This window comes from Danio rerio, chromosome 19 (assembly GCF_052040795.2).
Source record: "Danio rerio strain M-AB ecotype USA chromosome 19, GRCz13ab, whole genome shotgun sequence".
Taxonomy (NCBI): domain Eukaryota; kingdom Metazoa; phylum Chordata; class Actinopteri; order Cypriniformes; family Danionidae; genus Danio; species Danio rerio.
Genome location: NC_141039.2, coordinates 26,613,736 through 26,629,028, shown reverse-complemented (window position 1 = coordinate 26,629,028; position 15,293 = coordinate 26,613,736). Strand labels below are relative to the sequence as shown.

Below are 15,293 nucleotides of genomic sequence, written 5' to 3'. Positions count from 1 at the left end.
AAAATCACATAATCTTTTTTTAATGCACATACTGGAATTTGTTTGTTAAAAATGTTTACATTGTAGTTTATGCAAATTGCTTCTTATCGCTTATTGCTTCTTTTTTCGAATAAAAAGTTATCCTACTCAGTTATGCGCATACATTGGTTACAACATAGGCTCATTCTGAAAACGTAGCCCTATATGCTTTTGGAGATTGCAAATTGTGTAGCCAGAGCTATGGCTGCATTTAATCTTTAAAAAACACTAGGGGGCGGTATGATGCAGTTCCTTTTCGCTTACTAGCTTACCTGCATGTGGACGACTTTTCTGCTGTTACCAGTTTGTCCAGTATGTCGACATACGTCCGCAGGCTTGATATGCAGAGTGGAGTTGACCGTGACAACGGTGTTCGAGTCCGTGAAGAACTGTTCCAGAAAGCAGGTAAAACAAAAGGCAAAAAATAAAACAAAAAAGTAAATGACAGGGTGAGAATGTGGTAAAATCTGAAAACGTGATAAAAAAGGCAGAGGGCTTTTCTTTTTCTGGATTGCTTTTCAAAACACTACATTTGGGTTTAGGGAAGGGGTTGGGCGGGTCAATATGTGCTTTTAAAATATTATTGGTTAGGTTAAGAAAAGGGGGATGGTGGGGGATTGGTCAGTTGGTCAGGCAGTTAGTCAACAGCTGCCTTTGGTGGATTTACGTGTACGTGGAAACAACAGGCCCAAGTGGCCCCCGTGAGAGAAATTTTAGATCTGAAAAAGTGTACACATATTCAAAATGTACACATATTCAAAATGCACATAAAATAGATGGACGGAAACAGCTAATAAGTCACCATCATGCAAAAATGCTAGCAGAATGAGATCACAAAAGATACTCATAAAAAACTGTCTGTTCTTCTGGTCGGTTGCTACTTTTGTCTTTAGTTTTGCTGTCTAAAGATTTGAGTGAGCTGAAAAATTTAATCAATTACTCAAATGTAGTTTCATTTATTCATTTTCTTGTCAGCTTAGTCTCTTTATTAATCTGGGTTCGCCACAGCGGAATGAACCGCCAACTTATCCAGCAAGTTTTTACGCAGCGGATGCCCTTCCAGCCGCAGCCCACCTCTGGGAAACATCCACACACACTTACACACTACGGACAATTTAGCCTAGGTGCCAATGTATGTGCCTACCAAATTCACCTGTACCACATGTCTTTGGACTGTGGGGGAAACGGAGCACCCGGAGGAAACCCATGCGAATGCATGGAGAACATGCAAACTCCACACAAACGCCAACTGAGCCGAGGCTTGAATCAGCGACTCAGCAACCATCCTTTCTGTGAGGTCAAATGTAGCTAACATTCTAATAACGTACCAAAACAAAGCATGCTAGCAACATTCTGAACTATGTTGAAGGTAAAGATGTAAGAAAAAGCATCAGAAAGAGTAGTAGACTCCTAAATGGATTTTAAAATTCATATTAAATTATCTTTAAGCATAGGAACGTGCACTTTCAGTTTAGTTATGCTCATCTTTTTTTTCACAGGAGTATTTAATCTGAACAATCACTGACTAAGCTTTGACAGCTATGAAATCCTCCCTTTCGCTAAGTTTAAATTGGATCACATGTTAGTCAGAAGTCCAGCAATCTGTTATCTGCATTTATTTGCTGATTCTCAGAAATGCCTCTAACCCCTGACTCCCATGGGAGAGCTGAGTCAGCGCCACCCTTTTCCTCATTCTGTTTCGCATATTCAGAGCTCTTTTAGATCCAGGATCAGCCTCTCTATTGTGTTTGCAGGGAAGGTCAAGTACTGAGCCGAGCTTCCTCTGTTTAGTTAGTTAACAGCTCTCACTTCCTCTACATTAATGATCTGTTATTGATTCTATTCAGCGCCACAGTGTTCTTGTTACTGCAATAAACAGTTCAGTTCATGAAACTGAAGTAAAGCAATAAACAGACAATGTGAGTAAAGCTTTATAAACATTGCTTATTTCATCATTTGGTTGTTACTGTAGCAGGTAATTTAATACGAAACTAAATAAAATAAAATAAAAACTTTGTAAGCAGTAAGCACTATAAATAATAAGTATATTTATATTTGGTTTTTAAGGCACATATTACATTTGCTGATTAGCTCATAATTGAGGTTCGAATGTGTAATTGTGTTTTATGCACAATTGCTTGCTATGAACAGGGATTATTCCTCAAAATAATAGGTGATTTAGGCATCATAGGCTCATTCTGAAAGCGTAGCCCTATATACATTTCTGGAGATCACAAATTATGTAGCCAGAGCTGGGTATGGCTGCACAGGGGTAGTATGATGTCATTTCTTTTCGTGCTTATCAGCTGACCGCTTTCTTCCGTATGGACAGCTTTTCCGCTGTTACCAGTTTGTCTGGTAGCTTGACACGTACATTGGCGGACTTGAGAAGCAAAGCAGAGGTGACTGCGACAACAGGGTTTGAGCCCAGTGAAGAATGGTTCCAGAAAGCAGGTAAGACAAAAACAAAAGCGAAAAATAAAATGAACGTGAGACACAGAGCAGCCTTGAAAGTGACAACAGGGTTCAGGTCTGGTTAAGAACGGTTGCAGAATGCTGGTAAAACAAAAACAAAAGCTAACAAAATAAACAAGTAATTAACAGGATGTGAATGGGGCTTTTCTAGGTTTAGGGAAGGGGTCAATCAGTGGTTTTTAAAACTCTATTGGTTGGGCTTAGGTAAGGGGGGAGTGGGGGAATCAATCAGTTGGTCAGTAAGTAAGTCAGTCTGTCCAGGTGGATTTACGGGAAAACAGTAGACCCAGGCCCGGTGCCAGGGTGTCATAAGTGAGGGGGAATTTTAATCCCATAGGGGGGCACTAGACAAGGGGCCTCATGTATCAACGCTGCGTACGCACAAAAACTTTCACGCTCAGAATCGATCACATTTGGATTTACTAACAATGAACTGAACGTGGGAATGTGCGCAGCTCCACGCCAGCTTTATGGCTGGCGTACGCACATTTTTTGTGCATGTCTGTTTTATTTCCATTGGCGACTCCTAGAGGTAGTTGTGTTAAATTCTTCTCTACAAAGTGTCTGAGCCGTGCAATGGCAGCTGTATGAGACGGGTTCATCTAGCAGGTATATAAGGTTTCCATACCATACAGTTGACCAGCCAAACATTAAAGCGCAATTTGCAGCGGTCTCCTGTTTTACCAATGTAATCTGAGCTATCTACTGCACGCACATTGCTATAAAGACACTATCTGAAGATGAATTTGCATGCGTGAATCAGATACATTTCCATTCAATAAATGTGCAAATAAAATATGATGCACAAACTTATTAATGATTCCTACTTGCCTTTCTCGTGATAAATAGTAGGCAAAATCTGATATGTAGCGGGGGAAAAAAGAAGAGAGAGTTCATCAGACGCTGGATTCGAACCGAGTTCATGCTCAAATGTGTCAAAACATGCTGACATGCGTCTTACGAGCTGCGCCACTGAGACTGTTAAGGGTATTACAACATTTTACAACTATAAATCACACTATTTCTTTTTTGATTCACTCAGTGCGATATTCAGACCCAACTGTGTTAACCGCATCAGCTAAACTTTCCCCACTCTATTTTTTTCTTTTGTTGTTAATTCCAGACCACAAACTTCCAAATAACACCGCTTTTCTCCGGACTACCTCCGAAAGCAGCACCTCCAATTCACATTCTGTTTAAAGTTTCTCTTTTTGCTTGCTTTTGCCATTGCTTTTTCGTTGGGTTTTGCCAAACTAGAGTCATTAGCATATTCTTACGAGGGAGGAGGCAGAGAGGGGTTTTGTGCTCGTGCATGTTGTGCTCAGTTTCACGTTCATTCGGATGTACAAAAGAATATGCGTGAGATTTGGCGTACGCAGTGTTTCATACATCTGAATTTTTTTCTGCTTACGCACATTTACAGCTTTGTGCGTACGCAATGTTTTAGTAAGATTTCCACGCAAGTCTTCGTACATGAGGCCCCTGGTGACTGATTTTGGCACTTCTTGTTCCTTTTATAGGCTATTATTCACATTTATTATTCAGACTTTGCATTTCTGCCTGAGTTACGGACTTAAAGCAATTAAATAATATGCTTTTTTATAGTAATAATAATATGCAGTTTCACTATTACTGATTTTGTTATCGAAGGTTATGCAACAATACTGTTTATTAACGCAGACAGATCATAGCTTCAGTGCTAAACGAGTGCTTTATATCATATTTTATCCTCCTTATTTCTTTCCATTAATTTTCAAATAATAGGCCTAAAAGTTTTAGGTAAAGACGTGAAACTATGCCCACACATGCAAGCTAACCCACGGTCAGACTATTCCATAACTGGTAAATAAATATAGTGAACTCAGTCATCACGTTTCATTACGCAACCAACACCAACCAGTCTTAGGAAAAAGCTAAATGTTGCAGTCTAATGTCATTAAAAAAAATGATGTAGTTACTATTTAGGCATTAGTGTAGCCAGAATTATACCTTAAAAAGATAAATAAATTCACAGTTATTACCATGAATGTTGGTTAATTTTTGGGATAACACACAACTCAATACACTTTTTAACTTTTTGTAATTTTAAAGGTAAAAATAAAGATTTATCTTAGGCTATCGTAACCACTTTTTTTTTTTTTTTTCGTGGAATTGTCCGGTTGGCATTTGTAAAAACACCATCATAAACCATTAGGTTAGGCTTACCTGTCATTAAAATTATTTATTAAACTTATTTACATTTCAACAACTTGTTTTCAAGTTATTTTCATTTTGTAGGGCCATGAGCTACAAGTCAAAACAAACTCGATATGCTAACTTTATTTTACCTTTATAGGCCTACAATATATTTTCTGGTGTTTAATTTTGCAAGAGCAAATAGCAGTATAGCCTAAATGACATATTTATCATTCACCCTACCTGCAGCGCATGTGAGAGGTGGATCCGCAGCAAATCCACTAACTCACGCATATACCTATTCCATTTATAACAATGTAAACTTGACTTCGCAGGCTGATCATCTTTAAACACAAAAGGCATTTTCAAGTGTCCTAACTTAAGAATGCTGCTGCATAATGGGATATTTCTTTACAAAACTGTAAAAGTGCTCTTTAGCATGTCAAAATGAAAGCAAACATTAAAAAGAGTTCTGTCTAGTTTACTAATATTAATAATAATGGATATAATAAATTTAAATAATAATTATAGTGTAGCCTACTGTGGGATTGTGCAGTGAACTAAACATTTTTAATAGGCTACAAAACTGAAAAACTAATGTGAAGATTACTGGCAGTTGCGTTTTTCCTTAAATTAATTCAACAGCAAATTTCTTCTGCGTTTTTTTTCTTTGGAGCTCAAGAGAGTTGTGTTTAAAGAATTTGTTAACCAAAACATGTAATGAATTAGGCTGCTCGTCTCATGTCATCCACTAGTCAAGTTTTCTCCTGTGTGAGTTGAGTCTGACTCCATCGCGGTGTGCATGTTTTAATGGCTGTATGGCGCACCTGACCTGACACGGGGACCAGATTTCTAGACTATATGCCTAGCTTCAATCTCACAATTTTCATAATTTAATTGCTATTTCATATTATACAGTCTCTAAATGTGTGAAGTTCTGAAGATTGGAATGACGAGAGTAGTTATAATTACTGACTGAAAGAATTTTAAGTTTTAAGTGAACAACCCTTTATGAAAACTGGGGGGGGCACAAATTCTTTCTGAGGGGGCAATGCCCCCCTTTGCTCCCCCCGTAGCGCCGAACTGCAAAAAAGTAGCTATTGGCACGTATTTTGCTTGCTTCAGAAATGTATATAGGGGAACGTTATCAGAATTAGCCTGGGTTGCTGTTACGTACACCCAAAAGCATGCTAGAAATTATGCAACCCGGGCTCATTGTGTAAACGTAGTCCCGCGGACGTTTCTGGAGACCGCGGAATACGTCCCGGCGGGTACGTACGGCTGCAGTTTTTGTTTTCGCGAATCCGCGAGAGGCCGCTGTTGTGCGCTTTTTCACACCTCGGACGCCTCTCGCGAGGCAACATGCTAATAACTTGCTAAGGAAAGTTAAAGCTTGTTAGCCAACAGCTACATATAAGAACATGTTTTCATGTTAAAACATGCCAACCACATGCTAAAATTATTTTATTCTACCTAAAAACTACTTTACAAAGCTACTGCTTTACAAACAATTAAACAATGTATACCTTTTAATCCAGTGTTAAACTTCTTGTTTACAAATGCCAGTAGGATTTGAGGGCCTCTCTTGTAGTTTTATTTGAGTAAATGTTACAGATATTTTTTTTATATATATATTTATATAACATTAGTGCAAAATGACTGTAAGATTATTTAATTGTATGTTTAGTGTAATTAAATCAAAATGTGTTATAGATTAAATGTATATTAAATGTGAATTAACTTTTTTAGTTTTTTAACCACAAAAGTAGGGCATAAATGTCTTTATATGTAAGCTCATAATTATTTACATTGTTCATCATAGAGAAGCTGCAGGTGGGGGTAGGTTACCAGGAGGTGTTCAGGTTGGCCCACAGGATCAATATGAAAGCTTGTTTGTCACTGTGGTCTTTCAGGAATCAGTCTCATGCTCTCCACTTCACTCCTCCACAACATCTGCTCAGGATACGGCCTGGTCCAGGATCATTGATACCTCTAGAAGTCTTCTATGGTTAGTATCATCTCTTCACAGGTCTTGGGTCACATCAACGGTGGTGCACAATCTCCAGAGGCCCCGGGATGAGTATTCCCTGGTGGTTCATTAAGATAGGAGGAGTTTGTCCTACAGGTGGTTGTCAAGCTCACTCTTTGAAATATGACAAAAGAAAACTGCTGAATACTGAATACAAGCTCATATGCTCAACCCACAAAGCAAAATTTCTCTGGCCCAGATGTGCCCTGCACAATCAGCTTTTGCTTGGCCCACATGCCGCAGTGAATTATGGTACATGATTGGACCAAGTCTGGCTTTCATACAAGGGGAAAACATGGACCATATCTAGGCCAAGTCTTAGCCAAGTTAAAAACCCATAACTGGGCCTGAACTGGGCCAGATATGTAGATGCATCACAACTGCAATGAATTTGCTAAACCCATGAAGCATTTCGCTTTATAGCTACAGTTTTACTCGAAGCAACCAGATTAGTAGAATTTTATTTAGAAATAATTTAAATGTATTTTAAAAGTGGGTCAAGATAGGCCAAACTTTTGTGGCCCACATATACATTTTATACATCTGAGCCAAATATTACATTTGATCAGGCTCAAGTCTTATGTGCCGGCTTAAAGATGGTGCCACCTGTGCCAAACCCGGCCCATGTTTGGCCCACATGCTGTATGCCAGTGCCAACTTTATGCCAAATCTGGGCCAGAATTCTTTGCAACCTGGGAATTTTGATGTAATTTCTGTTGAAAGTTGCATGTTATAAATTAGAACAAATTTGTAATTACACTATTGTAATGATAGAAAAATGATTTAGTACATTTAAAAAATAACTGTTTTGTGATACTCTTCAGTTAAGATAACTAAGATATAATATGCATAAAGCTTTATTTTAAACAATACAACAAAATGCAACAAAGTGCATAATTATTGACCATGTCACTGTTATAAACATGCACTTAATTTCACTTCATTTGGAAAGAACCATTCTTTTTACACGCTGCATGAAGGGACTTTCATTCACACACCAATAAGACTTTGTCTCAGAATTCTCATGTCAAAGCCACAACAATAACAATAACAGGTCTTTCGGTCACAGCAAACAATGTGGGTGAAAGGAGATGTGGTTACTGTTTGCGTAGAGCACTGATTAGAGGACTGGAGGAGAGTCAGCAAACTTTAGACTAAACACATGGCAGAAGACAGACGTAAGCAAGGGCATAATATTGCATATTATCTCTGGTTTTCTTACTCCTTTCAATGTTTTTACAGAATCTGCACAGCTGAAGTGTTGACATAACTTTAGCAGAAAATAACACACTGCCCATAATAACACTGTACCAAAACATAACTCCAAATGAAACATGTAACAACAACAACAAAAACATCTTCTGGGTCTTTGTGGCTTTCTCATTGTTTTCTTCTGTTTATATGGATAAGCAATTTATGTATTATCTTATTTAGAATTCAGTTATAATGAAGGTGTTTACATGAGTTGCTTTTAGGATATTCTTGGAACAAATTTAGAAAGTTACCATTTTACATTGTACAGATCAATTAATCAATTAATGTTACATCTGATTATGTCTACATGACACTTTTCATCATTCATGTCATGTGTCACTGTAAAAGAGCGAAACTTGAACAAATTATTTGAACTTGTTACACCAAAACAAATAAAGCTTTTTTAACTTATTATAAATGAGTTCAATTAGTTTTTACGTTTTACCAAAGCAAGAGCAATTTGTCATGCACAAATTTATGGTGTAAATAAACCTATGTTCTTTTGATTTCCTGTTAAACGGTTGACTACTGCCATGTGTCAGAGAATCCTGTTGCAAAATGAGACAAAAAGTCCTGTGATTGTGTCTATATGAAGCTCACAGAATGGTTTTAGCTGCAAATGCTATTAAAAAACATTGCAAAACATCAATATTTAATCATTAAAACCAGGTCATATTATTGGTTTCTCATGTGCTTTGTGCAATATTCCATTAGGGCTTTTTGGTTGCATTCCATTGATAGAAAGCAAAAAAATACCATTACAATTTTTATTTAAACTATATAAACTGTTGTTTTGTTTTCTTTTGTTTTATTGCAGGAACTGTAATATATTTTTAGGGATCTGTCCTCACGCCTGAGCTTGTCAGCAGCTCATAAATCTATTATGACACTTTTATAGATGAAGCCACAAGTTTTGGCAGTTGATGCTGTTTCTAATATTAGCCTAAAGGACTGAGTCAAGGCTTATTCGATAATTGAGGTGACTGTTGACCTCTGATCTTACATTGAATATTAGTAACTAGTGAATATAGAGGACGCTGAAATAGTGCATATACAAACAATGTTACTTTTAACAATTTTAGTGATAAATGTTAGCAGCGTACTTTAGCATGTTAGCATTAGCAAGATGCAAACTTAAAGATAGACATGCTAATAATTTATGCTGAATGCTAAAAATAATGCACACTTTGTGTTAGCAACTTGCTTAAACATTGACTGTCCTGCAAATGTTTTGTGCTAATGTTGTTTCTCATGCTTTTTTGTTTTGTTAAAGAAGTTTACATAATTTATGATTGTTCATTTGATGCAAACACAATGCCAAATGCACGTCGACACTTAACAAGAGAAACATGTCACAATCATCGGCGATCTAACCTGTGCAGATTGCTGGTAAACTCATAAAACTCTGCCAGTATATGGACTACAAAATCCAGTCATGCAACACACATACACACCTGCTCTAGGTCTTCATTGATTAGACTCACTCACAGCTGAAGCCGTTTATGAACTGATTACATGGACTATAAAGTCTGGCTGAGTCTTGTTAAACTGTTTATTTGAACATTATGACACGTTTTCCTTACCTTGTTTTGCCGTGTGTTTTGACCTCTGCCTTGTTTGTTTGTGTACGTTGCCTGCTGCCTGCCTGTTGACCCTCTGCCTGTTTAATTGACCACGACTCTGGATTGTCCTTATACATCTGTTTGCTCCTGAGTTGTAGCTTGACTAACTATCCTGCTAATAAATAAAGACTTTGCATTTGGATTCGCACTTCCTGTTGTCAACGTCCACCTCACCTTACAATACAATAATAACTGACTAACAGACTCTTTAATCAGAAGATGGGACTGTATTACTTTGTAATATTAGTGCATTACTTGTTACATCTGAAGCCAAAAGTTCAAAAGTTGAATTTGCTGAAAGTGTTTCCAAACTAGTGCACTGTGGCCCAAATCATGCTTACAGCTCTTGGTTTATTTGCATTATTATGACAAGGGGATAAGCCAATGTACTGTAGATGCTCTGTGGTTTTTATGTCAAATCTATATACCACTACATTTTAAAATACAGAACTAATACAGGGTATTATATATTAAATTATGTTTGAATTGCACTTTCTGAGTCATCAAATATTTATTTTTAAAAAATATTTATTATTTACTGAAAAATGTCACTGGTGATCCATACTACTATAACGATACTATAACGATGTTATACTATAACTATGTCTTACTTTAAAAATTGTCATATCACTTAAGACCTGAGGTATGTATTAAATCATTGATGAATTAATTCATACGGGCCAACAGGAACATGATGTGCCAGTTTGCAGAACACAACAGGAGCCAAATTCTGTAACCAAGCCATTCTGGTTATGATCCAGAAGAGGCTGTGTTCCAGTCTTCAGTCGAGTGACCCAGAAACTAAGCGTAATGTGAGATCTCACTCCTGCCGTCTCACCAGACTCGTCAAACCAGGGTTTCCTCACCGCCTGATGAACTTCTTTGACACTTCACTGAAGCGGCCCAGAGGATCTGCAGATATACGTTTCGACTTTTAGAAAATGCACTGAAAAAAAAGTAGATGTTCTACTAATTTGAGCTCTTCAAAACCTATCTACAGCTTTGTTTTAGACTATAATGAGCAAATCTACCTATTTGATTAAAAACAAAGTTAGAGTTTTTTTACAATAATAAAAAAAACTGCATTCCATTTTAAATTATATTTCTTTCCTGTAATACAAGTCCAAATTTTCAGTAGCCCACAATTAAGTTTAGTTGATGTTTAAGAAATATCTCATACTATTTTCAGTGTTAAAAATTTTTTAGTTGGAACCATAAAATGTTGCTTTGATGTGCACAAATTCTGAAAGGACTGCATATGTTTGAAATAATATTCATCATAAATGCCTTTTGATCAATTTATTGATTCTTTTGAGATTTTTTTTTAATCTGACACCAAATTTTTGAATGGTAATTTAATTCAACTACAATTAAAAGTTTTTTATTTTTATTTTATGCAATAAAATTTAGGTTAATTACCGGATACTCCCTCACTAACCGACAAACCTCATGCAGTTCCATCATGAACCTCCAGGAGTTCTCAAACCTTGAGTTGGAAATCTCTAAACATTGTTTTCCAGATGTATGTTGCATCTAAAGCCGCTGTTCTCTCAATGATAACTATATACCTGTTTTATTTTAAGCTGTTTTAAAAGGTTTGTGTCTTTTGTGCTGATGCGTGATCTATATGCACCAGGCAGTGAACCACAGTTCAAGGATAACAGAAGCGATATTTCCTCTTTTTAGAGTGCTGTTCCTCAGCTCACTGTAAACAGAACATTCTGATCTTATTTGAGTTTGTTTGTGTGCGCATGTGTGATTATGTGTGTCTGCTGTTTTCACAAACGGCCAGTAGAAGCTCTCACAGCACACTCAAGCAAGCACACCATCAGGCATCAGGAAAAAGAAAGTCTGTGTGCATTTCTGCAGCTTTTGCTGAGGCCTCGGGGTGTTGTGATCCTGTCACACGTGAAATCTGACATGGTGTCAATTGATAACAAACAACTCTAGTGATGCAACACTGCAAGTCTGTGCAGTAGTCAAAAAAACCTGGTATCACTTTACAATAAAGTTGTATTAGTTAATGTTAGGCGATGCCTTCACTAACATGAATAAACAATGAACAATACATTTATTACTGTATTTGTTCATGTTTGTTTAAAAAAAATTCAGTTGTTGATTGTTAGTTTATGTTACCTCACGGTGCATTAATCAGTGTTAACTTGCATGAATTTGGATGTTAGTAATGCATTAGTAAATGTTCATGCTTAGTTCATATTTGTAAATGCATTAACTAATTAACCTTATTGTAAAGTGTGACCAAAACCTTGTCTTAGAGGATTATGCTAGAAATTTAAAAAAAGATTTTGTGGTTTACTAATTGTATGTTAGAAGTGTGCAATACACTGTAAAAAGGGCATGGGTTCCAAACAATTCATTTATGTTGTCCCAACACAAATTGGTTAAGTTTACTTAACACTTTTAACAAATTTATTGGGATTGAACATAAAAAAATGACGTTGCCTCAATGAAATTTCAAGAGTTGTGTTGTTTCAGCTTATTTTAAATCAGTAGTTTGTGCGAAGAAAAAAAAAATAATTGTGTAATAAGTGTACAATGTTGTCTGTCGGCAAGAGTGCACGAGTGTTTGGAGAAACAACCCTTTAATATGCTGATCTGGACAAATATCATTTCCCTGTTTTAATCAGATTGTTGAGACAGCTATTTAAATGGACCTGCATGCAATGTGACCTTCACTTCCCCATTTAAAACATTCAACAACTAGGATACACTAAAACAATGATGCTTGCTGTTTGTTCAAACAACTTATTTAAAATAGGCTGAAACAACACAGTTCTTGAATTTTTATGGGGACAAATTGATTGTATTGTGTTCAATTCACTTAGATTTGTTAAAACTAATAAGTTTACTTAATTCTGTCATGTTTTCCCAATATGAATTGATTGTAAGGAACCCATCATTTTTACAGTAGATTCTGACATAACAGTGTTTTTTACATAATGAACTAATTAAACGTGATTACATTACAATCTTGTAATTTGGATTTCGTAATCATTCTAATAATGCAGTAGACTTGTAATTAGATTTTATAACAAATTAAAATGCCCTTAATTAGATTATAGTTACTTTTTTTAAGGATCACATGCTTACAGATTATTCAAGTAACGATTATCTTTGGCTTCGAAAATTCACAATATCCAAAATGCCATATAAATCCAAATTGATTTGTGATTCAATTGATATAGAGCGACATGGTTGTGCAGAGGGTAGCCTGATGGCCCCGGCTGGATCAGTTGACAATACTTTGTGGATTTTTGCATGATCTCCTCGTGTTCGCGTTGGTTTCCTCAATCCAAACACATTCAGTATAGTTAAATAGAATAAACTGAAATTGGCAGTAGTGTATCTGTGTGAATGCAAGAGACTATAAGTGTTTCCCAGTGTTAGGTTGCGGCTGGAAGGGCATCCACTGCATAAAACATATGCTGGATTAGTTGGTGGTTCATTCAGTTGTGGCGACCCCTGATTAATCAAGGGAGTAAGCTGAAAAGCAAATAAATAAATCAATGCATCTGAATTTTTTTCAAACTTGAGGAAGCAAGATACATTCACCCAAATATAGCTACTATGGAAGTTAATGGGCATCAGCTATACCAGCATTTTTCAAAATATCTTCTCTTTTTTTCAACAGAAAAAAAAAAGCTCAAATAGATTTCAACAAGAGAAGGGTGAGTAAACGATGATGGGGTTTCCAATTTTAGGTGAACTTTCCCTTCATATTTTCCAGAAGTCATAACTTTTGTCTTCAGTGTCACATGGTCTATAAGAAATCATTCTAATATGCCGTTTAGCTGCTTAAATATTTCATATTTTAATTTTCCTAAAAGCAATATTTAAAACATAAATCTAAACTAAGATTATAAATGTTTTTACCATCAGTTTTGATTTAACAAAATTATTTCTTTACCAAAAATACATATTTGAATAGTGAAGGCCTTGCTAATCCTTATAATACTTTACTAATGACCCACAAGAAACCCAATATATTCAGTAACTATTCATGAACAAAGCAAGTTGATAAATAATGAGCTGTTTAAGCGTCTGCATTTAGATTAGCTCTGATCCAAATCCTATAAAATGCCAACACAGCTTCGCAGTCCTTAAAAGGCTGACATCTACACTTAACACAGAACAGTGAAGAGTCAAACACATGAGCCAACAGTCAGAGATGCTGCCATGCGTTCTTAACGTGATCACAGCATGCTCTAGCCAGCCGGCGAACCAGGAGGAGCATGATCACAGCCAACCACCAATCAGACGCCAGACACTTTTTAGCTGCTGTTGAGACTGATGAGTGTTCAGTCTTGTAGGGGAAGTTCTGTTCTCAGCCTCGGGTCAGGGAAGGATGACGTGGGTGGGGGAAAATAACTGACATTTGGCAGAACACAGGAAGTCGAAAGCTAGGAAATGGCACATTTATTGGAATCTGTGAGTTTATCCAAATGTGCAAATGTCAGGAGTGTGGTCTCAACAAGCTCAGATTCCTTCCCTTTGTCCTCCAAAAAAGCTGATTGTTAACAGTTATTAATAGAGATTAATGTTGATTATTAATGAATAGGAAAAGTGTTTTAAAGAAGCACAAATAAAATATTTTACATTAGTGTTTAATACATTTTATTATGTTATATATTTTGATTAAATTATGTGATCTATTTTTCACACAGATGTAGTTTAAACACAAAGTGACATGATTTACATTTTACAATATACTATTCAACCCAGGTTCATTCTGAAAATGTACCCCTATATACATTTCTGGAGAGCGTCAAATGCATCCCAGGAAGTATTTTTATTTATTTTATTTTATTTTTTGCAGTTTTTGTTTTTCGCAAATCCACCAAAGGCCGCTGTGTATGCTTTTTTAGATCTTAAATTTCTCTCACGAGTGCTGTTGGTGGCTGCTGTTCTCGTGTAATCCACAAGAGGCCACTGTTGACTGACTGACTGAATGACCGATCAACTGACTGACTGACTGATCTACTGACCCACCCTCCTCCTTCCCTAAACCCAGCCAATAGTGTTTTCAAAAGCACCGATTAACCCGCCAACACACTTCCCTAAACCCAACCTACAGTGTTTTCAAAAGCAATCCCCCTGACCCCTGATTTTTGCCATGTTTTTGGATTTTACCACATTGTCATGTTTATTTACTTGTTTATTTTATTTTTTGGCTTTGTCTTACCTGCTTTCTGGAACAGTTCTTTGCCAAACTCGAACTCCGTCGCCGCAGTCAATTCCTCTCTGCATCTTAGGTCATCTTACCGCTCTGTAGCATTCATTTTGGAGACTAAGGGTGCTTTCAAAAGGGTGTTCCCAAGTTCGATTGTCTCACCTTGCCACCTCCTCGGATGGTTTGTGTTCACACTGTCTTTTTTCCTTCTGAACCCCGGTACGCTTGCGTCATCGAGCTGCTGTTTTGTTAATGGCTGTTGCTAGGTGACGGTCAAGAAAGCAAGCGCAGAAATGGAAAGACATCCGCACATTGCGGTCGATCTGCTTTAACTGAAGCTTTTGGTTTTCGACATACAGAAAGCGACTCGCGTCCATCTGCCGCAAAAATATTATAAACATTCAGAACATCACACAGTGTCCGCAGAATCTGTTTTTGTAGGAGACAAGCAGACATCACTGTGTATCACTGACACTGTGTTTGCCCTGGCTCAGTCCCGCGCGTGTCGCGAAGGTACTAAACATGACAC

General features: G+C 36.9%; 1 protein-coding gene and 1 long non-coding RNA gene across 4 annotated transcripts in view; one reads left to right on the top strand and one right to left on the bottom strand.

Moving 5' to 3' along the window:
- LOC141379097 (uncharacterized) overlaps positions 1-11,214 on the bottom strand; it is a 47,011-nt gene extending 35,797 nt beyond the window's left edge. The window contains exons 1-5 of one of the 3 annotated variants that reach the window (XM_087295799.1): positions 10,993-11,214; positions 10,251-10,485; positions 9,535-9,685; positions 6,517-6,755; positions 291-407 (exon numbers count right to left, since the gene is read on the bottom strand). The gene's annotated coding sequence lies outside the window, so the exon portion shown is untranslated. Of the gene's footprint in view, positions 836-1,258; positions 3,864-6,516; positions 6,756-9,534; positions 9,686-10,250; positions 10,520-10,992 lie in introns of those variants that run through there. The other 2 variants (XR_015516806.1, XR_015516805.1) reach the window with 2 other exon arrangements.
- LOC141379098 (uncharacterized) lies at positions 286-9,714 on the top strand. Its single transcript, XR_015516807.1, has 3 exons — positions 286-423; positions 2,351-2,472; positions 6,582-9,714. It is a non-coding gene; the product is annotated as an uncharacterized LOC141379098 (long non-coding RNA).
- Positions 11,215-15,293: the final 4,079 nt, after the last annotated feature.